The 5,272-nt window shown below is 57.8% G+C and overlaps 1 long non-coding RNA gene across 1 annotated transcript; it reads right to left on the bottom strand.

The window, feature by feature from the left end:
* Window positions 1–217: 217 nt before the first annotated feature.
* LOC147913704 (uncharacterized) lies at window positions 218–5,027 on the bottom strand. The gene is made up of 3 exons (XR_015556343.1): window positions 4,869–5,027; window positions 3,409–3,527; window positions 218–444 (listed from the first exon to the last, which is right to left on the bottom strand). It is a non-coding gene; the product is annotated as an uncharacterized LOC147913704 (long non-coding RNA).
* Window positions 5,028–5,272: the final 245 nt, after the last annotated feature.

The raw sequence follows: 5,272 nt of genomic DNA, 5'->3' as shown, positions 1-5,272 counted from the left end.
TGAATTTTACTGGCATAAAAAAAAAAAAAAAGGCTATCCTATTTGAATAACGAAGGGAGATAAACCATCCCCAGTTCCTCCTTTATCAGTGAATGAGGACACACAAAAACTCAACAGAAACGGAACATTCACACGCAGCTTCACGTCTGATTGATTAGCCGCTTTTGTTTCATAAACACCAGCATTTATATTAAAATAGGATGATGTCCAAAAGGTCTGTTTGCTTTAAAAAACTGTATTTAATACAGGGCAAAGCTTACTTTTATTTGTTGTTTTTTTAAACAAAGCTCACATTCTCCTGACTTCACGCCTGCTCCTATGGCCGGAGGGAAACTGATTTCAAAATCCATCTGATATGTCGGATTTCTTTGTGGCATCCACTTCATCGCTCAGCAGCCAGCCATGATGTCATAAGCCCATCAGATTTCCGGTAGGGGGAAAACGCTAGGGAATTGGAAAGAATGGATGTTTCTTACCCATCAGGCAGGGGGGGAAGGGGCTGGGTGTGTTTGAGAGGCGGGGGGGCGGGAGGCAGGCTCAATGTCTGTGATATTAAATGTCAGGCAGAAACCTGAAAAATCCAGCCACCCAGATGTTTTCTAAATATCCAGATGTCTGGCACCAAGCAGACCACGCTCCCCCCCCACCTCCCGTCCCAAGGGGTGCTCAACATTGCGGCTTTGACCTCAGGTCTACACCGAGCGCGCGCTGCCAGGAGCTGTACATCCTCAAGGCTGCCCACCCTTGGGTTTGGAATTTTTCTCTAAATCTTTATACATGGATGACAGGAGTAACTAGGTCCAGATTTTAAAAAGCTGTTGAAGCAGTGATTTGAAAAGTTCAGTCTCTGGAATTAGCTTCCATGGAATACACTGTGTAAGCCAAAAAGGAGGAAAAATCTCTCAGCCAACACACACACAAACATATGTGACTCTTAAGCCATAGGACTTAAAAACCCAAAACAAAACCCGCGAGTCTGAGAACCAAGGGCTCCCCGACTGACATGGAGAAGTGAGGAGCCCTCCCCCAGGAGCATGCTTCCCCCAAATCAGAAAAACGCCAAACAGCTTTGTTCTTCCTGACAAAGCCCCTTGCTTCCAAGGAACAGACAGTTGCCAACAAAAGCACAGTGTAGAGCTAATTTACACTCAGGCTCGGGCCTCAAGGAGTCATAAAGTACAGAAATGGAAATGGCTCTGCCTGGGAAACTGCCTCCCCACAAATAGCACTGGGGACCCCCCAGGTCCAGGGGAGCCCCGCAGGCCACAGACGGAGCAGAGTCCTGGCTTCTGGGCGGCCTGGCCATGTGCCCACTGAGGCCACCTCCAAGGCCTGTGACATCACGGCTAATTGCCCCTGAAAATGAGCCAAGAAATGCCGGCCCTTGGGGCCTAAAACCTACAACTTCACAGGGAGCCGGGAGGAGAGGCAGCTGGGGAGGGACCATCTCCAATTAGAAGCAAGCGCCTGGATAATGAGAAAAGGGGTGACCAGTGGGAAGGTGTCTGGCAGGGGAGGGGAGGGAGGGCTCAGGGCTGGAAGGGGGGTGCTCCGTGGCCTCATCTCCTAGAACAACCCCTGTGCTTTTCAGATGAGGAAATTGAGGGCAAGGAGTGGCTGAGTGGCCTGCCCAAGGTCACCAGGCTAATTAGCAGGACAGTCAGTCCTGGGAACAGAAAACACGGGCCTGGCATTGCACAGCTCTTCCCTGACGTTATCTAATTTAATGCTCACAACACTCTGTGAGGGAAGGATTATCATTAACCTCAGTTTCCAGAGGAGCCAATGGAGGCGCAGAGAGGTTAAGTAATTTGCCCAAGGTCACACAGCTTGTCATTAGCAGAACTTGGCCTGAACCTCTGAGTTGCCCACTCCGAATCCAGTGTTCTTTCTGCTGGAGGGGCAGGGGAGGCAGCTAAGGTTTAACCGGGAGCAGTGAATCTGATTTAAATACATATTTAAGGGCCGGCCCTGTGGCTTAGCAGTTGAGTGCGCGCGCTCCGCTGCCGGCGGCCTGGGTTCGGATCCTGGGCGCGCACCGACGCACCGCTTCTCCGGCCATGCTGAGGCCGCGTCCCACTTACAGCAGCTAGAGGGATGTGCAGCTATGACATACAACTGTCTGCTGGGGCTTTGGGGAAAAATAAATAAATTAAAAATAAATAAATAAATACATACATACATATTTAAAATGCTAGTGATCCCCACAGAACAGAAGGGAGTAAATCATCGCAAATTAATGTTTTAAAGCCATTCCAGTCAGGAGGGTGGGGGGAGGGAGGCAGCTTTGATTCTGTCCCTGCTGGAGCCTGGAGAAAGCATGCAGACTCTCTCACCATGCATAGCGGCACTCCAGCCCTGAAGTAGGGAGGGCGGGGGCGCTAAAAGCTTTGTTGGGCGTCTGTGGAGCATAATTTGCCACAGGAAAGGTGCCAGGTGCACAGGGCTGACAGAGCCAGGGGAGGGAGAAACGCCCTGAGCATAGAAACTACAAAAAATAAGACTCAGTCCCTCTAAACCTGATTCCTGCTTCCCAGCCAGGAGTTTAGATGAACTGCAGGTCACCTGGGCAGTTATTTGTGGCCCCCGGGGCCTGACTCTGGGTCAGAGAGGCGCTGCCCAAGGTCCTGTCCGCCCAGGACTGGGAGGGGCGAGGAGGAGGCCAGGCAATTACTATGGCCCTCTACCCTGGCCATCCTGGGGACCCCGCTGGCCACCACCTTCTCCCAGAGGAGCATTTGAAGGAAAGCAGGCTTCCAGGAGCTGGGACAGAAGAATGAGGAGTAGGCTGGTCTGAGCTCAGAAAACAGGACAGGCACCTGTCCCCAGGCCTCCCCCACTGCAGGTCCACTTCCCTTCCGGCGGGCCAGCCTTAGCGCTTTAGTGGGCCACCTGCACCAGGGCTCTCCCTGCCCTCTTTCCCACCAGGCCTGCTGGTTTCTTTAACTTTGTTTCTGTGAATGGCAAATGGGTGTGGAGCCCAGGACTCGGGCCACGGAAGGGAAAAGAAAATTTTCTGCCATCTGGATGCCTGACCTGGCAGAGCAGCTCCGGTTTTTCTGGGGAAATCTACTCGTCCTTTATTTGCTTTGCCTACCATCTACCCAGAAGAGATTCAGGTCCTGCCCCCATGGCATTTACAACTGATGGGGGGAGACAAACATTAACCCAATAATGACATAAAAATGCCTATGAAGGGAGTGGTCTCTAGGCTATGAGAGCCTGTCATAGGGGAACTGTCAGGTCGCAGAGGTCAGGGAAGGCTTCCTGGAGGAGGTGACACTGGCACTGGGGCCCAAAGAATGAGGAGGCATTAATCCCTCTGACTCACTGTCACCTCTGCAGAGAAGTCTTCCCTGATGCCCACCCAAGGTGCCTCCCCTGCCCATGCCCCGTTCCCTTCCTTACTGTTGTTCATCATCTATGTCCCCGCACTCGTTCGGAAGCTCCGTGAGGGCAGAGACTGGGTCTGTCTTGTTCACTACTGAGGTGCCCGTGCCTGGGACGTAGTAGAAGCTTGATGACTACTAGTTGATCAAAAACACAAACAACATGTGCAAGGGACCTGTGGTAGGAGGAGTCACAGGGACTAGGAGGGTGTGGGAGTAAGAACGGGACAAAAGGGACAGAGAGTAGTGGAGATGAGACTGAGCCGCCCTAAGAACCACCCTGGACATGTAGGTATCCCCACCCCCACCCCCGGCCACTGGGCTCCCTTCTGCCCTTCCCCTGTGGCAGAGACAGGGGTTGGGTGTCTTCCTTCCCATAGAGGAGAGTGTCACATAGATACCCTGCCCCACTGATCTGCCCCAGGGACAGCACCCCTGCAGACGAGGTAGGTGGGCATAGCATCCCCTGCCCAACACTCTCTCTCTCCGTCACTGCCTTCCCTCCTCCACTCATTCCCTCGCCCCTACTGTGGGGCCACCTGAAGCCACAGGGAGGCGGTGGGAGGCAGACCAGGGGTCCCAATCCAGGGCCTCCCTGCACTCCAGCCCCAGGTCCCATCTGCGCTCCCCACTACCACGCCTGCACCCTTTCTCGTCACCGAGGCAGAAACGGAAGGAGAGAAGGAGCTGGGCTCCCGCGTGGACCGCCCGCGCATGAGTCCCGTCAGCTGATGAGCAGCGTGTGTCGGAACACCGGGTGGCCTCCACCCTCAGATTCCTGCATGTGCAATGGAGACACCTCCGGCTGCAGGGGGACGAGCCTGCTTGGGGAACCTGTCTGAAAGGCTCAACACGATTCCTCCTCTGGTGTTCCTCTAGGACTCAGTTCCGTCTCTCCGTCCCCTCCCCATCCTCCACCTCCGCGGCAGCAGCCGGGCTGGGGCTCGGGGTCCCCCAGGCGCCTCCAGCTGAGCCCGGGAGGCTGAGCCGCCCTCGCCCCGGCGCGGCGCCGGGCCCCTTCCTCCGCGCCGCCCGCCCCGCGCACTCCAGCAAACTTTCCGCCGCCGCCGCCCGCCCGCGGCTACACCTGCGCGCGGGTCTGCGGCGCGTCAACCACCGGCGCGTGTCCACACGGCCTCACACGCCCCAGGGCGCTGGAGGGTGCCTCTGTCCCAGTCCGCGTGTCCACCGGCTGCCCGGCCGCGAGCTACGCGGACGCCAACCTCAGCCTTAGGGGTCGGTCTCGCCTACCTCGGGATGTCGGGGGCGCCCCGGCCGGACCACCCGCGCTCGTCTACACCGCCCCGGCAGCCCCCAGGTCACTGAGGACGCCTCAGCTCCGGGGCCGCGTCCACACCGCTCAAGGCTCACCAGACCCTTTGAAGCGCCGACGGGGCGCAGCCCCCGCGACCGCCGCTCAGGGGGTGCCCGACCGCCCCCCACACCCCCCACGCGGGACAGCCGGCCGGGGCTGCTTACCTGGCCCGCGCTCACGCTGTCCCGGCGGCGCCCTCTCCTTCACACATTTTGCAGTATTGTCGGCGAAAGAAAATGTTATAAATCCTCTCCCGGTCTCGTGGCTGTCCCCCAACCTCCCCGCTTTCCTCTTTTTTCGGCCTTTAGGACAATACTCGGCCCCAGCGGCCGGCCGCTGGCCACGGGGCTCCAGGCAGGCGCGGCTGGACGCGGCGGGGCGGGGCCTGGCTGGCCCGGGGGCGGGACATGGGCGGGGACGGGCGGGCCTGGGGCGGGGCCTGGGGTGGGGGCGTGCCCTTGGTGCGGCGGGGCGGGGCCGGGGAGGGCCGAGGGCGGGGCCGGGCGGGGAGCTCGGGCTCTGGCCGCCCTCCCCGGGGAAGCCGTGGCCTGCGACTAGTGCTCCTCTT

This window comes from Ceratotherium simum, chromosome 25 (genome assembly GCF_057802395.1).
Source record: "Ceratotherium simum simum isolate JZ-2026a chromosome 25, ASM5780239v1, whole genome shotgun sequence".
NCBI classification, from domain to species: Eukaryota; Metazoa; Chordata; class Mammalia; order Perissodactyla; family Rhinocerotidae; genus Ceratotherium; species Ceratotherium simum.
The sequence above is the reverse complement of the archived record's forward strand: the minus strand, read 5'-3'. Positions and strand labels throughout refer to the sequence as shown.